This window comes from Mustela nivalis (assembly GCF_964662115.1).
Source record: "Mustela nivalis genome assembly, chromosome: X".
Lineage (NCBI taxonomy): Eukaryota > Metazoa > Chordata > Mammalia > Carnivora > Mustelidae > Mustela > Mustela nivalis.
Genome location: NC_139040.1, coordinates 101,915,693 through 101,939,811, shown reverse-complemented (window position 1 = coordinate 101,939,811; position 24,119 = coordinate 101,915,693). Strand labels below are relative to the sequence as shown.

Below are 24,119 nucleotides of genomic sequence, written 5' to 3'. Positions count from 1 at the left end.
CGTATCTCACCTAAAGAAATATTATTCCCATTTTTGTAAATATTCATGATTAGTTATTTCCATATTGACTGAAGAATAGTGGAAGTTTTAGACAGGCTAGCTACATTATGTTATAGGACATGAATCAAGTAAATGATGAAGTATGCCAATATAATTTCAAAAAATAGTAAGAATATTCTATTTTCTATTCTCCCAGCTAAAACTGTTGGTTTAAATTAAAAGAAGAATCATTTTATTCCTTAATGATGGAGACTTAGAGAAATGTAAACGCTATTTATTTTCAGCAAAAGGCCCCATTTTTTTCTTGTGACTTCTCCAGGCCACACCATGTTTGTTTGATAGATAATATAAATTGACTGGGTTTGGAGATTTAAAGCTGTTAACTTTCAAAACCTCTCTCTTGGCAAACAAGTTCAATCAGTATAGCGAGCACAATGAGGCATGGAATTGTTATGTTGCATTATGCAGTGACATAATTTATCCCTCAAAACACCTAAAAATGAACAAATACATTTCTGTGGCACAAGAACATGTATTCTACTTTGTAGGCTAAGATGAATTTAGCATGACCAATAAGGTTTCAGAGTCACATTGGGAAAGTGCACCTGTCTAGATGGCTTTGGTGTAAAGCTTATGATACCATGAGGGAGTAGAGGATAGTCCACAGAAGGTAGCACAACTGGGACCGAAATCGAGAATTTCATGGTAAGGAACCCATTGCTATAAAACCACTGAGCCCCTTTTCTTTTCTGTCTGTGCGGGGGAGATTCTGCCATTCCCTGAATTCTTTTGTTTTAGAAATGTACTGATGGTAGAGTTTGAACTTTTGATTATTAAACAAACAAACAAATGAACAGAAAACCTCGCTAATTGGATTGCAAAAATCCAAAATGCTTCTAAAATCCTTTGAGGAAAGGCTTAAACTCTGTTTTCTTTGTTGTCTCTGTTGAATGTAACAATATTAGGCTTCTTGATTTTTTTTTTCCCCTTTACCATTTTCCTACAGTGAGATTCTTTCCAACTTAATCCTCTAATCTGTAATTAGCAGTGGATAACGACATCTTGATTCCCTCTCTCTTGGTTTGTTTTGCATACACGAAATGATGTGATTAGCAATATGCATTTAGTAATCCATTTAGAAAAATGTGGGTTGAGGGATCCTGCGTGTCTCAGTCATTAAGCATCTGCCTTCATCTCGGGTTGTGATCCCAGGGTCCTGGGAGGGAGCCCTGTGTTGGGTTCCCTGCTCAGCGGGAAGCCTGCTTCTCCCTCTTCCACTCCCGCTGCTTGTGTTCCCTCTCTTGCGCATGCTCTCTCTCTGTGTCAAATAAATAAAATGTTAAAAAAAAAAAAAAAGAAAAGAAAAGAAAAGAAAAAAGAAAGAATAATGTGGATTTTGGAAGAATTTGGTTTATTGTCCTGCCTGGTTTCCCTATACGAATCCTCTGACCTCTTGCCAAAGGGGGAAACTAAGGCAAAGATAATTCACTTTTGATCCTGAAGGGGCCAGACTGTGTACCGTGCAACGCAGTTGAAGGTCTTCGGCGGACATAGATGAAGCCACGGAAATGAGAAGGAAGGCGGGAAGGGAAAGGCGAGGAGGAGAACCCGCTTCGAAGGCAGTGGAGAAGGGAGTCCCGTGCTCGGAGGGTGTTCAGGGTCCTGGGTGTCGGAGTCAGCGAGCGGTCGGCGGAGAATGTGCGCGAGCGAGTGGACGGACACAGCATGGGATGCTGCTGAGAGAGTGAGCCGGCGGAGAGGCTGCTGAGAGAGTGAGCCGGCGGAGAGGTCCCGACGGCCGAGGACAGACGGACAGCCACCGTGCAGAAATGCGCAAACGCGCGGGCAGCGCCGCGAGCCCCTCTCCGCAGGCCGCGGCACAGAGACTCGGGGGACTCGGCCCCGCTCCAGCCTTTCGGTCGGGTCTGGAAGCCTAATCGTGGAAACCACACGCCGCCACCGTCGCATCCTTGCCTCGGGAACTGCTTCCGCGGCACCAGTGCAGCGCAGTCACCCTCCATGAGCCTCGAGGAGCGCGGGGCCAGGCCGGCGGCGCAGCCTCTCGCCCGACGGCTGCTTCCGCGCTCACGCGCTTGTTTCGCGCGGCAGGTCCCACGCGGCCGGGGGCGAGAGCTGCCTGCGGGATGCGGAGCGCGCCGTCCCGCCTTCGCGCCCTCCCCGTGCCGCCGCGCCACGTCCTGCCCGTCCCGACCGCCGGGCGCCCGTCGTACCGCGGCTTCTGGGTCCGAGTCGGCCACGCTGGGGACGCCTGGAGGGAGGCTGGAGGCGCCCCGGGCGCGGCTTCCGCATGTGGAAAGGGAGGGGTTTGCCTCCCGCCCCGGGGAGAGTCTTCACTAGACATCAGGACACCTGCTCCAGTGTCCTTCTGTCCCCGGGCGCCCCCCCCCCCCCACTGGGGGATCTTGGCCAAGTCCAGTCCGCGGCTCCGCGCTCACCCCTTTCCGCGGGTTTGCTTAGCTCACGGCTTCGGAATTCATAGTGCCATTGATGCTTCCAAGTCTCACGGGGGGCTCTAGGATTTTAAATCTTTTTATTTGGCTTTCTCTCCCTACTGAAAAAAAGAATTGTCTATTGAAATAAGAATTACACCAAGTATGAAAATATTAGATCTATGCATGAGACATAATATATGTATATATTCCATATTATGACGTATTTAGAATATATATATATATATATATATATATACACACACACACACACCTACAATACATATATATGAAAGTCCCACTGTATGAAGAGACCTTTGGTAGGTATCCCAGATAAAATTAAAACACGTGATAGTCTTCCTCTTTCTTAAAGGAGTGTAGAATTTATCTGAAAATCTACTGAAATACTTAAAGTGAGAATTATGTGATAGGGTAGTATGAATGATAGCAGTAATTGTTATTAGAATAGTATACATTTTTCTTTATAAATTACCTTTGCTTATTTCCATGCATATATTGTTAACAGACTACCCCTTTCTTAAAGGAGTACAGTGCCATGATTATCTTGTGAGTTATTTCTAGTCTTATTTAACAAGAACAAAAAAGCAAATCAAAATAAAGACACATTTTGTCCCTTGCAAATGGATGTAAAACCTTCTCAACGAACCCATCACTTTAGTGAACACAGGCTATCTCTTCCTCTCTAGTCATCTGTAATAAAAGTTCTAATCCTTAAATATCAGAACCTATGCAGGATCATAAAATGAAGATCTTGCATCCTTGTGGGACAATACACTTGGCAGGTTACCATAAACTCCTACAAGAAGACAGCAAGAATGAGGGAAAGAGAAGGCATTCCTCAATGTAGTTGCTACATTCTGGGAAAAGCTAAGGAATGAAATGATTGGGTCTCAAGCATGGAAGTAAGGAGCCATCAGTAAGGGAGCAGGTCACCAAGAGTGTTCTTATTACCTTGGTGACTCTGAGGCGGTGGCAGTCAGAAAAGGGGAGACGTTCATTCTTGAGGTGTGGTGCATCAACACAAGGAAGCATAAGAGATTTTCTTGCAACACTTGTGAGCCATGTCCTCACAGAGGGCATGCTAGGCTTCTCAAAGGAAAAAATGGTATTTTAGAGAAGGGATGAAAACAGTGATAATTAAGGAGATCGGTACTCCTAAATATTTGTATTGTGCATAACATGTAGCTGCTTTATGAAGCTGCTTTGTTGTTGTTGTTCTAAATCATGAGTTCTTGTAAGAGTCATTAAACTTTAAAAACCAAGGTCTCCAGGATATTTTCCAGAAGAAAACCTGCTTCTTGCTAAAGGGGAAAAAATTACCAGTAAGCAGGAAAAGGGGTATAACAGCTGTGTATAACCTGGAAGGGCAGACACTAGAAGATAGAACTGACCCTGTCCTGAGTTGGCTTGCTATGAGAACAGCCAAGGACCAGAAGGTGGGATCCAATGGGGGCTGTGATCATTGTCTCCTGGAGTAACTTGATTTGCCTTAAAGAGAGAACAAGTAGTCATAAGTAAACATTGGAAGGGGTTTATATTACAAACAAGTCCTATTCTTGTACTATTGTAGGTGATCCATTTATTTTTTTTATATTGACGATTAGTAAGGACTATTGATCATTTGACTCCCAAAAAGCATAATTTAGAATTTGCCCGTAACATTTTTCCAGCTAGTAAAATATAGGAAATCTTTAATTTTTAAAAAGACTTTACTTATTTATTTATTTCACAGAGAGAGGGAGAGAGACAGAGAGAGCGAGCGCGAGCACACAAGCAGGGGGAGTGGCAGGTAGAGGGAGAAGCAGGCTCCCCGCTGAACAAGGAGGCCAATGTTAGACTCAATCCCAGGACCCTAGGATCATGACCTGAGCCAAAGGCAGACACTTAACCAACTGAGCCACCCAGGTGCTCCTGAAATCTTTAATTTTTATATAGTACTGAGTAGGTATTTATAATAGTACATGAAAATCTAGAAATTCCTCCATCTAATATTCTATTTAGAGTAGACTTGGTTAAAGAAAACATAGCGATGTAAATTGATAGACCACAGACTTAGGCATTAGGTGACAGAATGTAATTTTTGTCTTTCCACAAATTACTCTCTATCACAGCACACTCTAACCCCGCCCCTTGTGCTCTCAGATGTAATGATGATGACATTGTCATCACTAGGATCTTATTGTGCCATCCAGATAAGCCTAGTTACTTTGGTGAGTTCTCATTTAGGTTTTAAGGCAAATTTGGGGTTTGGACTCCAACTCTTTAGGATTGATGTCTAATCTTCTGGCTTACACATATGCTACTATGTCATTGGTGGGGAGACAGCATTTTTATCTCCATCTTGTTCTATGTTGGTCCCCTGCTGGCATCTAAAGTGTTAAAACTTACTCAGTATTGTCTTTAAGTTTGTTTCTTCTCACCTTGCCATCAGGAGAAATTCACAAACTCAGTTGAATCCCAAAGCAAGTCCAAAATGCACCTTCTGTTACAACATTCCCTTGAACTTGCTTTGACATCTACAGATCTCCCAGTAGTTTCTCTCTCAGATAATGTGAATGTTCTCTTGGGGTACCAGTTGAGCTTTTGAATGTTGTCTATTATCTGTTTGGAACCATGGACCAATAAGAAGGAAAGAAGAGAGTCATTGCCCCTTATACCCGGAACATTCCACACCACCATTTCTAATCTTATGTTGCATCTCATGATTCTTCAGGCAAATGTCTACAAGGATGTTAAGTATATTTTTATACACATCTTGACCATTTGAATATCTTCTTTGGAAAAATATATATTCAGGTTCTCTGCATATTTTCAGTCAGATTGTTTTGTTCTGTTTGTTTTGCTTTTAAGTTGTAGGAGTTTCTTGTATATTAATCCTTTATATAATACATGGTATGTAAGTATTTTCTTCCATTCCATGGGTTCCATTTTCATTTTGTTTCATTTTTTATGCAGAAGATTTTTGATTTGACATGGTCCCACTTGTTTGTTTTTGTTTTTTGTTGCTTGTGCTTTTTGTGTCACATCCAAAACGTCATTGTCAAGACCAATATCAAGGATCTTTTCCCCTATGTTCACTTCTTGAAGTTTTATGGTTTCACATCTTAGATTTGTCTTTAATCCATTTCAAGTTAATTTTTGTGACTGATGTAAGATATGGGTCCAATTTCATTCTACTACATGTGAATATCCAGTTTTCCCAGCATCATTATTTGAAAAGACTGCCCTTTTCCCATTGAGTATTACTGGCTTCTTTCTCAAATATTAGTTGACCATATATGCAAGTGTTTATTTCCAGGATCTCAATTCTGTGACATTGGTCAGTGTCTATTTTTTTAAAGATTTTATTTATTTCACTTGAGAGAGAGAGAAAGCGTGAGCATGAGCATGAGTTAGGGGAGGGACAGAGGGAGAGGGAGAAGCAGACTCCTCACTGAGTGTGGAGCCTGATTCGGGACTGGGTCCCAGGACACCAAGACCATGACCTGAGCCAAAAATCAGAAGCTTAACCCATTGAGCCACCATGCATCCCGGTCCCTATTTTTTATGCCAGTACCACACTCTTGTGATTATTGTATCTTTGTAATATATTTTGAAATCAGGAAGTTCAGTGTTTCCAGCATTTTTGTTCTTTCTCAATATTGCTCTGGCTTTTCAGGGTCTTTTGTAGTTTCACAGGAATATTGGGATTGTTTCTCTTTCTGTGAAAAATGCCTTTGGAATTTTGTTAGAGGCTACATTGAATCTGTAGATGGCTTTGGGTAATATGAACATTTTAACAATATTAATTTCCTGAATCATGAACATGGGCCACCTTTCCACTTATTTGTGTCTTTTTAAACCTCTTTCCTCGGTGTCTTATTTTCATTGTATGGATTTTTTTTTTTACATCCTTGGTTAACTTTGTTCCTATGTATTGTATTGGTTTTGCTGCTATTACAGTTAAGATTGCTTTCTTTATTTTTTTTCCAGATATTTTAATGTATAGAAATGCATCTCATTTTGTATGGTCATTTTCCTGAATGCTTTGCAAGAGAAATACCTTCCTTTCACTCTGTTAGGGATTCTGAGGATTTCTCAGATCTTTACTATGGGTATGCCTGCTCCACACTTCTTATATTAGAAATACTATTGAGGTTTTATACCTTTTATCACTCCTGCAAAGCCAGGCTGGGTGCTGATAGCCTCCTGGTTGCTCACTTCTCAGGCACGTTATTATTATATCATGGACCACCTCATGATATATTTGGATGGGAAGTCTTCTGCTTCCCCCACTGGACATGAACTCTTTTAAATTTGGCTTTTGTATTCTTCATCTTCATACTTTATTTTTGGACAATTCCTGGCACACTATAACAACTGATCTATAATTATTGGTGAAATAAATAAAATGAAGATTCAGAATTATAACCAGCCTCAAACCCACAGATGCATTATCATATGGGGATTTTTCAAGAAAACCTGGTCTGTGGCATATGTTCATTACTAACAGAGTACATATTGATGTTAATTTTCTGGAATTTAGTTTTGGAGTATATATGAAGAACTGTGAAATATTATTATTCTTTTAGTCGTAAAGTCTGCCCCTAAAAAGCAGCCTTCAAGAGGAAATCATTAGGGGCATCTGGCTGGCTCAGTCAGTGGAGCATGTGATTCTCTGTCTTAGGATTGTGACTTCGGGCCCCATGTTGAGTGTAGAGATTACTTAAAAATAAAATCTTTAGGGGTGCCTGGGTGGCTCAGTTGTTAAACGTCTGCCTTTGGCTCAGGTCATGATCCCAGGATCCTGGGATCAAGCCCCGCATCAGGTTCCCTGCTCAGCAAAAAATGTGCTTCTCCCTCTCCCACTCCCTCTGCTTCTCTTCCGTCTCTCCTGCTTCTGTTTCCTCTCTTGCTGTGTCTCCCTCTGTCAAATAAAAAAATAAAATCTTTAAAAAATAAATAAAATCTGGGGCACCTGGGTGGCTCAGTGGTTTGGGCTGCTGCCTTCGGCTCGGGTCATGATCTCAGGGTCCTGGGATCGAGCCCCGCATTGGGCTCCCTGCTCCGCAGGAAGCCTGCTTCCCTCTCTCTCTCTCTCTCTGCCTGCCTCTCTGCCTACTTGTGATCTCTGTCTGTCAAATAAATAAATAAAATCTAAAAAAAAATAAAAATAAATAAATAAATAAATAAATAAAATCTTTTTAAAAATCATGAGATACCAAAATAAGTTTTTTCAGTTTTAAGTGATGATTACCCAGCTCTAAATAATTCAAGCAAAAAGTGGAAATGTGGCTGCTCCTAAAGTTATAAAGAATACTAAGGAAGTTCACAAGATTGAAGGAAGAGTTGCAACAGCCAGGGCCCAAGCTCAGGCAGTAATAACCAGAATATGCCAGTACTGTCCTGGACTCCATCTATCATTTCACTCGACTTCATTCTTCAGATGGGTTTCCTCTTAAGAAGAAAACATGGCCCCCAATAGCTGCAGAGTTCCACCCTTGCTGCTTTAGCAACTCCAGAGGTAAAAGAGCATTTCTTCTCCTATTTTCCTAGCATCTGTCAAACCATAAAATGTCTTAGATTAACCTACTGAGGTAATGATAACACCCTTTGCCTAATCACTGTTTCTTTTCTTTTTTATTTTAAGATTTATTTATTTATTTGACCGAGAGAGTTCACAAGTAGACAGAGAGGCAGGCAGAGAGAGAGAGAGAGAGAGAGAAGCAGGCTCCCTGCTGAGCAGAGAGCCCGATGCAGGACTCGATCCCAGGACCCTGAGATCATGACCTGAGCCGAAGGCAGCGGCTTAACCCACTGAGCCACTCAGGCACCCCTAATCACTGTTTCTAAGAGAGTATGATGGAGACTGTTGGTGAGCCAAAACAAGGATAGTAGATGACTAAAAAGATAAATATATTAATAAAGCATATATCTGCTGTGAATCAGAAAATTATGTTGCAGTACATGCACCACATTATAATATTAAAAAATGTTAAAAAGAGCTTTGTAACTATAGCGAGATGGTTAAATAAATTATGTATTGCTAGAATACAATAAAACATTATATAAACATTAAACTTGACTTTTTTAAAGATTTTATTTATGTATTTGACAGACAGAGATCACAAATAGACAGAGAGGCAGGCAGAGAGAGAGAGGAAGGGAAGCAGACTCCCTGCTGAGCAGAGAGCCCAATGTGGGGCTCGATCCCAGGACCCTGAGACCATGACCTGAGCCGAAGGCAGAGGCTTAACCCACTGAGCCACCCAGGTGCCCCAACATTAAACTTGATTTTACAGAATGCTTAAGGATATGAAAAAATGGTCAAGGTAACATAGTGAAGACAAAATACATTAAATATTTGTAGTAAACACACAAAAATAAAGTTCTCTGGAAAATATAGAACTCTAGGTTATTTTACTTCTTTATCATTTTCTCAATTTTCTATACTAATCATCAATTTTACAGTAAAAGTATTTTAAAATCCATGATAAGTATCAGGAAATAGACTTTCCTGGCTGATCTTAGAGCTGTAAATTAAGAGTTTGTAGGCCTGGTAGAGAAGCCATATGGAAATACAGTAGTGTTGGTTTTACTACCATTTTTTCTTATAGTTCCAAAGTAGTGCTTGAAGCTTAGGGTTATAGGAGCTTTATGTTTGTGTTTCTCATTAGAATCTATCATAAGAGGGTATCTGGGTGGCTCAGTTAGTTAAGCACCCAGCTCTTGATTTTGGCTCAGGTCATGATGTCAGGGTTGTGGGATTGAGCCCCGCCTTGGGCTCCTCACTCAGCAGGGAGTCTGCAGGCAAGATTTTCTCCCCCGGCTCATGCTCCTGTACTTTCTCTCATTCTCTCAAAATAAATAAGTAAATCTTAAAAAAAAAAAAAAAAAGGAGAATCTGTTATAAGAGCAGGTTGAGTGTTTCCAGAAGTTCTTCTGGAATTGAACTTTTAGCTAAGTTATCTGGGAATTAATATTTTGCTGGTAACCTGTTCAAAATCAAAGCAAAATTATTTTGGCAGTGCATGTTGAAGCAAACTTTAACATTCAAATACATTGCATAGCTAGTGACATTGCAATCCTGGATCTCATTAGCAAATGGGAACATTATGAAGCACTGAACACTTACTTTATCCTAGTTTCAGTGAGATATAATTGACAAATGAAAATTATATATATTCAAGGTATATAACGTGATGGTTTGATATCCCTATACATTGTGAAGTAATCACCACAATCAAGCTAATTAACATATTCATCACCTCACATACTTACCATTTTTTATGTGTGGTATGAACACTTAAAATCTACTCTCTTGGTGGGGGGCACCTGGGTGGCTCTGTGGGTTAAGCCTCTGCCTTTGGCTCAGATCATGATCTCAAGTTCTAGGATTGATCCTTACATCAGGCTCTCTGCTCAGCAGGGAGCCTGCTTTCCCCCACCCTCTGCCTGCCTACTTGTGATGTCTCTATCAAATAAATAAATAAAAATCTTAAAAAGTAATATACCCTTTCAGTGAATTTCAAATATACGATATAGTATTATTAGCTTCAGGCACCATGCTGTACATTAGATCACCAGAACTTACTCATCTTATAATTGAAAGTTTGTATTCTTTGACCAGCGTCTCTCCATTTTCCTTACCCCTCCCCCAGCTCCTAGCAACCCACTGTTCTACTGTGATTCTACAAGTTTGACTTTAAGATTCTACATACAAGTGAGATTATGTAGTATTTGCTTTGCCAAGTGTGCCAAGAATACACAATGGGGAAAGAATAGTCTCTTCAATAAATGGTGTTGGGAAAATGAGATATCCACATGCAAAAGAATGAAATTAGATCCTTAACACTGTATACAAAAATCAACTCAGAATGTGTTAAAGACTTAAATTTAAGACTTGAAACCACAGAACTCCTACCAAAGAACATAGAGGAAAATCTCCTTGACTTTGATCTTAGCAATGAAGTTTTGAATATGATACAAAAGCCAGGTAACAAAAGCAAAAATGAAGAGTGGGACTATTTCAAACTAAAAAGTTTCTGCTCAGTGAAGGAAACAGTCGACAAAATGAAAAGGCAACCTACAGAATGGGCGAAAATATTTGCAAACCATGTATCTGATAAGCAGTCAACATTTTAAATATCAGGCTCTTTTCTATGGAAGTCTTTTCTATTTTCCATTGGGAGAAATAATATAAAACCTCACAAGATGATACCGTAAGGTTAAAGGCATGAAAGGAGGTCAAAGAAATTAAGTTAGTCTTTAGGCAAACTCCAGAGAGAACTAAAGGTGTTCTTAGTAGATCCCCTAACTATAAATTACTGATCGTAACTCTTGACAACCACAAGAAATTCAAATTGCCTGACACTGATATCTCCATGAATTATAGTGACTTTAGGGAAGGAAGATTTTGTTAAGTTCCTCAACTATCTAGTTGAAAGGTTTTTTGAAGCTGTGAAAGTAAGTCTTAGTCATAAACACGCCTTATTTCACTAGAAGCTTGGCAAAAATCCCAGCTATAAATGTGGAAACTAATGTCATAAAGATGGGAGAGCATTTAGTGGGAGGGAGTGCCTGTGTGCTTATGCTAAAAGTAAGGGGTGTGTGTGTGTGTGTGTGTGTGTGTGAATATTTAAATAATGTTACTAGCTCGTGAAATTACTTTCTTCCTACTGAGGTCGCTGATAATGCTAAGAAGAAAATCCTCCAAACACAGACAAATAACTACTTCTTAGACATCTGCTTTTCAACTCTACTATGAAAAATTGAAGACGTACTGGGATTCAGGCTGAGTTATTTACTACCTCAACTCAGTGGACAATTTGCACTCCTCCACAGCAGTCTGGGTTATAAAGATCCGGTATAAGATAAAATGAAATACAGCTCAGCAACTTTCTAGGGAAAATGTGTTCGTTTTAGCATTCAGCTCCTTTGACTTGAACTCCCTTGCAGAACTCGTATCCCCTTTAAAGTACAGCTCCCACCGGTCAGTGTATAATTTTTTAAAAATGCCTCTTTCCTCAAAAACTTAGAGAAATGAGAGTTAGTGTTTTGAAAATCTTCAGCATGGGTGACCACGAAAACAATCTAAAGCCATCTACATGTCACAATGGAGAGAAATTGGGGAATATTGTCTGATGTCAAATAAAACACACTGTTTTGAAAAAAAAAATTCCTCTTTCCTGGTCCTGATCTCCTGATCTTTGGGCTATAAATTACACTGTATTTAGGGCCTCTCCATCTCACCTTTAAATGTGGAGCATGTGTCTGGTCAAAACCAGATACAAAACAGGCAAAAATGAAAAAGTAAAACCCGAACTAAAGCATCACCCTTCATTGGTCTTTACAGTCTTGGCTGGTCTAAGTGCTTCCTCTAATAGCGCATGACCTGTCCCATCTCCCAGCACTTGAAATCTGTTGCCACTTCTTAATCATATTTACCCCACCCACCTCCTCAGTAGTTTGGTTGACCAGTTTCTTCTCCCAGTCTCATTGCATGATGCCTTGAACACTAGTTTTTCATGTGTTTTGGCCAGTGTTGAAGCGTGGGTGGTGGTGGTTGTGGTGGTGGTGGTGGTTTGGTTGGAGGGCTTTGTTTATTTGTTTTTTGGTTTGTTGTTATTGTTGTTTTAGCTTTCTGTACAAGTGTCCTTATTAAATGATCTTGGTTGGAAGTATGTGTATGATGCCATTTAAAAGAATTCCATCCTTTACCTCTCTCATGTCACCAGAAGTCAGGCTGCTATATTTTATTTAAGATTCTCAGAGGATCATTTCCTCCTTTCTCAAGCCCTCAATTAAAAGTCTAAGTTCAACCCACCTACAGCAGAGCAACGTTCTCTTCACTGACTCTCCCACCATTGCTATTTCCCTTTGCCAACGTGCCTTCAACAATATGGCCCCAGTCAACAATTCTAGTCCCTGGGAGTTGCAGTGGTCACAGTGGAAGCCATGAGCATGGAGGACATGCTAGGGGACAAAGATGTCTCTCTCAGATTTGGGGTTGGGTCTGTTTATGTCAAGCCAGATGGAAAGTGGAAGAAATCATGCACCCATTTCAAGTCAAGAAAATATAATAGCCTCTATTTGTTGGATATTTCAAATAAACAGTGTTTGATTTCAATAGTATAGAATTGCTTCATTGTTCCATTTCTAGCTGACTTGTGGGAAGAGAGAAAGCCTCATGTTCTCCTTGTTCAAGTTCACCTATGTTCCTTACAGAGTGCTTACCAAACATAATGTCTTTACCTACTTTGATTTTTTTCAGATTTAAATAACATAAACTGAATGATGGGGAATGAGGTGGGGAAGAGCCAAATATGTAATTTTGTATGAGTAAAAGTTCTTGATATCTAATAATCCCTGGGAATTATCTAGCACATTAAACTAGCGTCTAGAATTTGCTATGACAAACATATGTTAGTTCTCAGTTGACTGTGTCTTTCTTGAACATATAGAAGCTGTTTTCAACATTTGCGTTTCTGATCACACATTGGACATTGGGCTTCAGATGATCAGTGAATGCCAAATGAAAGAATAAGTGGATCATTTGTTCCCATCTTTCCTGTGGCTTTCAAGACTAGAGGGATTTTGGGGCGCCTGGGTGGCCCAGTGGGTTAAGCCGCTGCCTTCGGCTCAAGTCATGATCCCAGGGTCCTGGGATCAAGTCCCGCATCGGGCTCTCTGCTTAGCAGGGAGCCTGCTTCCTCCTCTCTCTCTCTTTGACTGCCTCTCTGCCTACTTGTGATCTCTCTCTGTCAAATAAATAAATAAAATCTTTAAAAAAAAAAAAGACTAGAGGGATTTTTCAGCAGTATGTTACCCATAATCCATACATTCATTTATTTATTCTCACAAGAAAATACTAGAATGACCAAGAGAACATTTGGTATTTTTAGCCTCTGCTTTTTTCTTGTGTTCCCTCTTCCAAAAACTTTTTAATGATAAAATCACTCAGATGGAGACAGTTTACTCTAAGTCTTTAGGCTAACATTTCTTTTTTTTTTTCCCAAAGATTTTATTTATTTGACAGACAGAGATCACAAGTAGACATAGAGACAGGCGGAGAGAGAGGCTAAGAGCAGGCTCCCGGCTAAGCAGAGAGCCAGATGCGGGGCTCTATCCCAGGACCCTGGGATCATGACCTGAGCCTAAAGTATAGGCTTAACCCACTGAGCCACCCAGATTCCCCTAGGCTAACATTTCTTAAGCATGCTTCAAATCTACCTCAAATAAGCCCCATTGGACCTAGTGGGAATGTGTAGACATAGATATTGGCAGCTCTGATCCCCCACAGAACAGGAGCGATTCCACTGCAGAACTTGGACCATTCCTACCTCCACCAGTCTGCTCTCACTTGGGGAGACCTGCCCTCACTTCTCCAAGGAAGAACAGATGATATGGTTAGCTCATCTGACACAGGAGATACTTGATAAGGCCATAAAGACCTAGAACTACAGGGTTTCATTTTCATAATTACCAAGAAATTCCCTTTAAAAAAGGAAGAGAACAATGTCTCTCTGCAACTGGGCAAGTAAAGACTTATTTTCTCATCTTTTACTGTCTCTAGTGTTCTTACCAATGGAGAGATGGAGCTCAAGTGTGACAGCCTTGAACTTTGACTATAGCCAAGGTCAGCCTTGGTCCCAGCTGTAATTACACTTGCTAGCCAGCCAGTGCGTGCAGGGCAAGGCTAAGGTCTCCCCTTGGAAACCACTCAAGTTTCATGTTGTAGCATTTAGAAAGGGGAAAGCTAGAGATACAGAGACTTTTTTTTTTTTTAATAAAGGCTGTATAGTTTGCTCTTCTTTATTTATTTGACAGAGAGAGAGAGAGAGAGAGAGATCACAAGTAGGCAGAAAGGCAGGCAGAGAGAGAGAGGAGGAAGCAGGCTCCTCGCTGAGCAGAGAACCCAATGCGGGGCTCGATCCCAGGATCCTGAGATCATGACCTGAGCCGAAGGCAGAGGCTTAACCCACTGAGCCACCCAGGCGCCCCGATACAGAGACATTTTAAAGGCCATTAAAGATAGCGAGAGGAATACAGTGTGTCAAGAATTATAAGAACCTTTTGTCCTCTTAAATTTTGCACTTTTTAATGAAAGAGCAGTGAGAGAGGGCAGGAAAGAACACTGCTTGTTTGGCAGCAGGACTTGGTGTGAAAGCTGAGTCAGAAATACCACTGCTTATATTCTGAAGGGGACTCTGGTAAGTCTTCCACTTGGGCCCATTATCTCTCAGTCTTTTTTGGTTGTTCATTTAGTGAAAAAGAACAAGTGGTAATCCCCTAAAGAATAAAAATAAGATGTTATTTTTATTTTTTCTTTTTATTTTTTCCCTTTTATCTTTATATCTTTTTGTGGTGAAAAATTTAGATTTAGATTTAGCAGGCTGGTCTCAGCTTAGATGATTCCAGTTTTGTTGACAACATCCAAAGCATTCTGGCCAGGTGCCAGTTGAATGTGTGCCTTCTCTTCATCAGGCCTGTTTAAGATGTTGATCTTGAATATATTAAAAAAAAAAAAAGATGTTGACCTTGGCCACATCAATGTCACAGAACTTCACAGCCTGTTTGATCTGGTGCTTGTTGGCCTTGACATCCACAATTAACACAAGTGTGTTGTTGTTTTCTCTTTTCTTCATGGCTGACTTGGTAGTCAAGGGGGGACTTGATGATGCATAGTGGTCAAGCTTATTTTTCCTGGGGCCACGTTTTCAGGGATATTTGGGCTGCCTTTGGAGAGGCAGCATCTTGGGCTATGGGGATGTAGGTGATGTGTGGATCTTCTGTTTTTCTGTGACTGTGGATGCCCTTCAGCACCACTTTCTTGGCCTTCAAAGCCTTTGCTTTGGCTTCAGCTTTGGGAGGGGCCAGGGCTTCCTTCTTCACCTCCAGTGCCATCTTCATGAAAGGGGTATTGTTTTCCATTTCAAATTATGGTAGTACTGGGGTGCCTGGCTGGCTCAGTCAGAAGATTATGTGACTCTGGATCTTAAGAGTCCCGAGTTCTAGCCCCATATTGGGAGTAGAGATTACCTAATAAGTAAATTTTAAAAAGTACTTTTAAAAAATTTTTTTTTATTTAATTGACAGAGAGAGACACAGTGAGAGAGGAAACATAAGCAGGGGAAGTGGGGGAAGGAGAAGCAGACTTCCTTTTTTTACATTTATTTTTATTTTTTAAATTTATTTTTTCAGTGTTCTAAGATTCATTGTTTATGCACCACACCCAGTGCTCCATGCAATACACGCCCTCCTTAATACCCATCACCAGGCCTTCCCAACCCCCACCCCTCTAAAACCCTCAGTTTATTTCTCAGAGTCCACAGTCTCTCATGGTTCATCTCCCTGTCCGATTTCCCCCAACTCACTTGGCTTCTTGCTGAGCAGGGAGCCTGATGTGAGGCTCCATCCCAGGACCCTGAGATCACGACATGAGCCAAAGGCAGACGCTTAACAACTGAGCCACCCAGGTACCCAAATTTTAAAAAAGATTTTAAAAAGTTATGGTAGGGGATGCCTGGGTGGTTCAGCTGGCTCAGCATCTGCCTTCAGATCAGGTCATAAACCCAGGGTCCTGGGATCAACTCCGGCGTTGGCCTCCTTGTTCAGTGGGAGCCTGCTTCTCTCTTTGCCTGCCACTTCCCCTGTTTGTGCACTCTCTTTCTCTCTTTGACAAATGCACAAATAAAATCTTAAAATAAAATTAACTTAACAAAGAAATATCCATTGTAAAAATAACTAAATAAAAAATAAAAAAATTATGGTAGTACTAAAGTATTTTCTTTTAGGCTCTAGTCTTCCTCAGCCTTTTACAGACTATAAAACCAAGAAATACTGTTGTTAAGTTTTCCAGAAAAATCAGAAACCTTGTGTGGTGTATAAGTGAGGTATATATTGTGTTCAAGGTGAGGGTATGAGAAAAGGAAAAATAATGGGAGCATAAGAAAAACAAGTTTTATTAAGTGGCCTGAAAGCTCAGAGTTTTAGCATTTTTTTGTAAGCAAGTGGTCTGTCTGTGTTGTCAAAATACAAAGGATCCATATATTAATTCCTGCCTAGTCAAGGAGGACAATAAGGGAAATAAGTGAGTACCAACTTCAGAAGTCAAAAAATTAATAAATATTTTGAAGAATAGTACAGAGATTTCCTTATGCCTTGGTACCATGGAGCCTGCTGACTTAATGCAAATCACAGAAGGTTGCTAGGCAATGCAGGTCCTGGTGCCTATCAGGTGACTCTGTTATTCTTTATAGAGTGCCTGTCTCTGCTTTCTGAGACAAAAGATTGCGTTTTGTTTTTCAAGGATGCAATAATAGTTTTTGTTTTGTTTTGCCCATTTTAAGGCTGTGATCTCTCAATCCATGTACTTTTCTTGAGAATTACATGTGTATTCCTATCAAAAACTAGACCTTAAGAAGATCGGGAAATGTCAATATTAGAGATGTTTTTCACTGAGTTGATGAGGGAAATGGGGATTAACCCTGATGTTAATGTAATTTATGTGCAGAACTCCTTCTAACATATGTCCCTGACATCTTCCAAAGTCACATGGTCTGCAGGGAACAAACACCGTTACTGAGAACATTTTGAAGTGCTTAGAACTAAATGAATGCATGGAAAATTGACCCTGAAATTGCATGGAAATGAATGCATGGAAAATTGACCCTGAAATTGCATTTTTATTTTGAGCATCATCTTACTTTTCCTGTAATATCATGCTTATATTTCTTTATAGCCTATATTCTTTATTTGCTGGTCTATCTATACCTGAATGTCAGTTCCCTGAGTCTGGTGGAGCACAGTGACATTTTCACACACAGTCTAAAGCATATAAATGTTTGCTGGAACCAAATTCACACAGACACAATTATAGTGGCTTAAGTTTAGTGCAAGTGTACTTTTGCCTTATGTGTTCTCAGACATAAAACTTTCTTCCTAAAAGCATTTTAACTTTGAATATTAATTTTGTGAACAGACTAGAATAAGACATATTTTATATTTGACTTTCATAGAAAAAAGTATCCTAGTCTATACATAGAAAAGTTTGCCCTTTGTTGCTCTTATTCTTATGAGAATAAACTGGATAAACTGAAAACTAATGATTTTTCTTGGGCCTGTCAGAGGACTAAGATCACAGAGCAAACTGCTACCTCAAAATCTGAATAGACAAGCATATCCAGAGAGACACATCCAAGATTTGTTTACCTGGAGAAGAAGTTAATGGAACCATGACTGGTAGGCACATGTAAATAGCAACTTTGAGGAACAGCAGGGGCTGGGTGTGGATTAGCATGAGGGTGAGAAATTCTTGGAGGGCCACAGTCTTAGGACACTCTCTACACTTTTATGGTCTTTGTCTCTAAGAGCCTTATCAGACTGTCATGGTGAGATTCAACAACCATCCCCTCCTGTCTCTGGCAAGGAAAAGAGAAGAGTAACCATTGCAAAATCTATTCTAAGCCTTCTTCATAACAAAATTCTACAGGGAAGGGGACTTTCCAAAGACTTACCCCAGCTAAGAAGAGGGAATTACTCTCATCCCACCTTCCTCCACTCTTCCTTGTCATAGAAGGCATTTGAGGAGATGGGGACAAGAGAGCACAGTCAACAAGATTCAGGGCTTCAAGGAAATAGGTGAGGATGATGCAACCAAGGAAGGCAATATGAAGCTGAGTGGGTGAGTGGAAAGCTATACCACTGGAGAAACTCTTGCAAAGGCCACAATACACAGGGCCACTCAAAGACTTAGATTTAAGCAAAAAAACTGTAGAATAGGGCTCCCATTCCCATATGTTACTGCTTCCCCAACAGAGCTCCAGTATGATAAGAGTGGATAACAGTTGAAAGAGCCACAAGACAGACTCCCCCTGAGAAGGTATACTCAAGGAAACCAAATTCAAGAAGAGGAAAAAAAGAAGCTATAAGAGTTAGAAATGTCTCGCAACTACAGCTACACCTAACATTAAGCACAGGCACACCCCTAGCAAGATTAACATAAAAACACACTAATTGCAGACAAAAAGCAAAATGCACATGTGTGCGCGCGCACACACACGTATACACCCTAAATGCCTGTTTACCTTAGTTTCCATTACCTGATACAACATGTCCAAATATCAACACAAAATGGAAAGGCTTGATAAAAGGTAAGGGAAAACAGTCTGAAGAAATAAAACAAATACAAATTACATATGGCACAGATATTGGAATTATTAGAAAGGAAATTTAAAATAAGTATGATTAATATGTTAACAGTGGTAGTGGGGGAAAATGACAATATGAAAGAATGGATGGAGATGGGTAGAGTAAGCAAAATGATGAAAATGCTAAGAAAAAATCAAAAGAAAATTCTAGAAACAAACAAAAAACAGTATCAGAAATGAAGAAAACCTGCAGGGACACCTGGCTAGCTCAGTTGGAAGAGTATGAAACTCTTGATCTCAGGGTTGTAAGTTTGAGCCCCATGTTGCTTGTACAGATTAGTTTAAATAAATAAAATTTTAAAAAGTAAAAAAGGGAGGGTGCCTAGATGGTGCAGTTGGTTATGCATTTGACTCTTGGTTTCTGCTCAGGTTGTAATCTCAGGGTCCTGGAGTCAAGCTCCACATCCAGTTCCCTGCTCAGCATGGAGTCTACTTGAGATTCTCTCTCCCTCTCCCCCTCCCACCTGCACTCGCTCTCTCTCTCAAATAAATACATCTTAAAAAACAAGAACAAAAAGAAAAGAAGAAAATCTTTAGTGGCTTATCTGTAGATAGTTGATACCTCTCAAACTTAAATTCAAAGAGAAAAATAAACTCAGCATCTAAGAACAGACATACAATATCAAAATGTGTAAATTATGTGTAACTGGAGTGTCAAAAGCAGGAAGAAGTACAGAACAAAAAATATTTCAAGTATTCATGCTTAGAACTTGCCAAAGTTATTGACAGACACCAAACCACAAATCCAGGAAGCTCAGAAAACATGAGTCAGGATAAACATGAGAAAGAAAACAAAAACAAAATAAAACAACAACCATTGGCAATTTATTACAGGCACGAAGGGCTGGTTCACATTTGAAAATCATCAGTGTTAATCACCATACCGATAGGTTAAGGAATAAAACTTGTACAGTCATATCAATTTCTGCAGAAAAAGCATATAACAAAATATGACATGCATTCACAATAAAAAATCTTAGCAAATTAAGAATAGATAACTTTTCTCACTTTTATAAAGAATATCTAGGGGTACCTGGCTAGCTCAGTCGGTAGAGCATGTGACTCCTGGTCTCCAGGTTGTGAGTTCAAGCCCCATGTTGGGTATAGAGATCACTTAAAATTAAAAATTGTTGAGGCGCCTGGGTGGCTCAGTGGGTTAAAGCCTCTGCCTTCAGCTCAGCTTATGGTCCCAGGGGTCCTGGGATCGAGCCCCGCATCGGGCTCCCCTCCGCAGGGAGCCTGCTTCCTGCTCTGTCTCTGCCTGTCTCTATGCCTTCCTGTGATCTTTTTCTGTCAAATAAATAAATAAATCTTTGGGGAGAAAAGATTTTTAAAAAATTTAAAAATTCTTAGAAGAGTATTTCCAAAATTTATAGTTAATAGGTGAGAAATGTGGTGCTTCCCCCCATAGTAAGGAACAAAGAAAAGGTATCCTCTCTTACACTCCTTCTTAACATCATTCTGGAAGTTCAAGCTAGTGCAATAAGATAGGTAAAAAAAATAAAAAGCTATTCAGATTATAAAGGAAAAAAATAATGCTGTTTTTATTTACATATTTTTAAAAAAGAATTTATTTGAGAGAGAGAGAGAGAGCACAAGAAGGGGCAGGGGCAGAGGGAAAAGCAGATTCCCTGTTGAGCAGGGAGCCTGATACGAGACTCAATCCCAGGACCCTGAAAGCACTACCCAAGCCAAAGGCCCATGCCCAACTGACTGAGACACCCAGGCACCCCTCAGAGATGTTTATCTAGAAAATCCTCAGTCTTCTGGGAAACTCTTAGGAAAAAAAAAAAAATTCTGGAACTCCTGAGCAAATAAAACAAGGTTTCAGGATACCAGGCCAGTATACAAAAATCAATAAGCAATGAAAAATTAAAATCTGAACTTTAAAAAAAATATATTGTTTATAATGGCACCAAATAAATAAGTATGTATGTAGAAGACTAACAAAATATGTACAGGAATTCTATGCAGAAAACTATTTAGCATTGGTGAAAAATAAAATCAAGATCCAAATGAGAGCTGATCCATGTTCACGATTTTTTTTTAAAGATTTTATTTATTTCTTTGGCAGAGACAGATCACAAGTAGGCAGAGAGGCAGGCAGAGGGAGAGGAGGAAGCAGGCTCCCTGCCGAGCAGAGAGCCCAATGTGGGGCTTGATCCCAGGACCTGAGATCATGACCTGAGCCGAAGGCAGAGGCTTTAACCCACTGAGCCACCCAGGTGCCCCCATGATCATGATTTAGAAGAGTCAGTATTGTTACAATATCCATTATTCTTAACTCAATCCATTCAATCTCACCCAAAATCCCAACAAGCAATTTTGTAGGTATTGGCAAACTGATTCTGAAGTTTATGTGGAAAGGTGAAACACCTAGATTAGCCAATATAATTCTGAAGAAGGGCACAGTTGGAAAATTCACACTGCTTCATTTCAAAATCTGACATAAAGTTATAATGATCAAGATAGTCTATGGTACTAGAAAAGAACAGCTCTATAGAGCAATGGAATGGAAGAGATTAGAAAGCCCAAAAATTGATAACCACAAATATAGTCAACTGGACTTTGACAAAGAGGTAAAAGATAATCTCTCCAACAAATGGTTCTGGAACATCTGGACATCCACATGCAAAAAATGGAATCTAGATACAAATGTTGTAATTTCAAAAATTAATTCAAAATGGATCATGACCTACATTTAAAATGCAAAATAATATAGAAAATCCAGGTGACCTTGGGATGACCAGGACTTTCTAGATACAATACCAAAAGCATGACTCAGGAAAAAACAGTTGCACTTATTTAAAATGTAAAACTGCTCTGTGAAAGATAATATTAGCAGATGAAAAGCCACACACTTGGGATGTTTGCAAAACATTTGTAAGATAAAACATCTAAAATATACAAGGAATTTTAAAATCTCAGTAAGAAAACAAAACCTGATTAACAAAATAGGCAAAAAATCTGAATAGACACCTCATCAAAAGAAGATATACAAGTTGCATAAATCCTATAAAAATATGCTCTAAATTGTGTGATGACTCTACTTGAATAAAATACATTCTAAAAACATGCTCAGCATCATGTCCTTAGGAAATTGCTAATTAAAACACCACATACCTTTTACAATGACTAACATCCAAAATAATCACAACACCAAGTACTGGTAAAGAGATGGAGCAACAGGAATTTTCATTCATTGCTGATGGGAGTACAAAGAGGTACAGTCAGTTTGGATGGTTTTTACAAGAATAAGTGTAGTTTAAGCATAAGATCTAGCAAAAATTCTTCTTGGTGTTTTCCCAATTGAGCTGAAATCTTAGGTGCACATAAAAACCAGCATATGGATATATATGGCAACTTTATTAATAATTGCCACATCTTGGAAGCAACCAAAATGTGCTTCAACAGGTGTAAACTGTGGTACATCCTCACAATGGCATATTATTCATTGCTAAAAAGAAATGAGCCATCAAGGGGCACCTGGGTGGCTCAGTTGGTTAAGCGTCTACCTTCAGCTCAGGTCATGATCTCAGGGTCCTGGGATCGAGCCCCTCATCATGCTCTCTGCTCAGTGGAGAGTCTGCTTTCCTCTTCCCTCTCCCCACTCAGGCTTGCATGTGTGCATGCAGGTACACATTCTGTCTCTGAAATAAAATCTTTTGGGAAAAAAATGAACAATCAGGCCACAAAAAGAATGGAGGAAACTTAAATGCATATTGCTAAGTGAAAGTAACTAATCTGAAAAGGCTACATACTGAATGATTCCAACTAATGACATTCTGAAAATAGCGAAACTGTGGAGACAGTAGAAAGATCACTGGTTGTTGGGGGGGGGTTCATTCATAGGGAGAGAGAGAGGGCTAATAGGTAGAGCATAGGCAATTTTTAAAAAATATTTTATATATTTATTTGAGAGAGAGAGAGAATGAGAACCAGCAAGCATGAAAGGGAGAAGGTCAGAAGGAGAAGCAAACCCCTATGGCTCCCTCCCGTTGAGCAGGGAACCCCGATGCAGGGCTCGATCCCAGGACTCCAGGATCATGACCTGAGCCGAAGGCAGTTGCTCAACCAACTGAGCCACCCAGGAGCCCAGCATAGGCAATTTTTAAAAGCAGTGGAATTATTGTTCTGTATGGTACTGTAATGCTGGATCCATGTCATTATGCATTTTTCAAAACCCGTAGAGTATAAAACATAACAAAAGATCCTGATATAAATTACGGACTTTAGTTTTTAAAAAATGTATCAGTACCAACACCTCATCTCAGCTGGTCCACCCGAGACCCCCTGAGCGCCAACCCCATTCCCCCTGCGGTATCCCATTTCCACTCCAACAAGATGAAAGTAACTACCATGAACCAAGATAAACTCCAAACTGCAAGCACAAGTGTGCATTGGTGGGAAAAAAACTGCTCGCCTGAAGAAGGTGGTTCATAGAAAAGCTACAGTGGATGATTAAAAAAAAAAACTTCAGTTCTCCTTAAAGAAGTTAGGGGTAAACAGTATGTCTGGTATTGAAGAAGTGAGTATGTTCACAGACCAAGGAACAGCGATCCACTCTCACAACCCCAAAGTTCAGGCATCGCCAGTGACAAACACTTTCACCATTTTGGGCCATGCTGAGACAAAGCAGCTGACAGAAATGCTATCCACTGTCTTAAACCAAATTGGTGCAGACAGTTTGACTAGCTGAAGAAGACTGGCTGAAGTTCTGCCCACACAGTCTGTGGACGGAAAAGCCCCACTTGCTGCCGGAGAGGAGGAAGGTGATGACGTTCCAGATCTTGTGGAGAATCGTGATGAAGCTTCCAAGAATGAAGCAAACTGAATTGAGTCAAGTTCTGAAGAAGATAAAACTTGAAAAAGTTTCTGGGAGCTGCTAGTTTATACATGGATCCTTTTTATATTATTTTTATTAAGATATAATGTATTATTTGCCCCACAAGTACAGGTCTGTGAATCGTTAGGTTTACACACTTCACAGCACTCACCATATCACATGCCCTTCCCAATGTCCATAACCCCACCACACTCTCCATACCCCCCTCCCCCGGCAACCCTCAGTTTGTTTTGTGAGATTAAGAGTCTCTTATGGTTTGTCTCCCTCTGGATCCCATCTTGTTTCATTTTTTCCTTCCCTACCCCCTCCCAAGGCCCTCATGCTGCCTCTCAAATTCCTCATATCAGGGGGTCATATGATAATTGTCTTTCTCTGATTGACTTACTTCGCTCAGCATAATACCCTCTAGTTCCATCCATTTCATTGCAAATGGCAAGATTCCATTTCTTTTGATGGCTGCATAATATACCATTGTGTATATATATATATATATATATATATATATATATATATATCTCACATCTTCTTTATCCATTTATCTGTTGATGGACATCTAGGTTCTTTCCATAGTTTGGCTATTGTGGACATTGCTGCTATAAACATTCAGGTGCA

At 40.0% G+C, this 24,119-nt stretch overlaps 1 long non-coding RNA gene and 1 pseudogene across 2 annotated transcripts; one reads left to right on the top strand and one right to left on the bottom strand.

Annotated features, from left to right (window-relative positions):
- Positions 1-2,493: 2,493 nt before the first annotated feature.
- On the bottom strand, positions 2,494-10,106 carry LOC309856091. Its single transcript, XR_014307064.1, has 3 exons — positions 10,045-10,106; positions 3,863-3,959; positions 2,494-2,572 (listed from the first exon to the last, which is right to left on the bottom strand). It is a non-coding gene; the product is annotated as an uncharacterized lncRNA (long non-coding RNA).
- Positions 10,107-23,005: 12,899 nt separating this feature from the next.
- On the top strand, positions 23,006-23,495 carry LOC309855972 (transcription factor BTF3 pseudogene; annotated as a pseudogene). The gene has a single exon. The product of its transcript is annotated as a transcription factor BTF3 pseudogene (transcript).
- Positions 23,496-24,119: the final 624 nt, after the last annotated feature.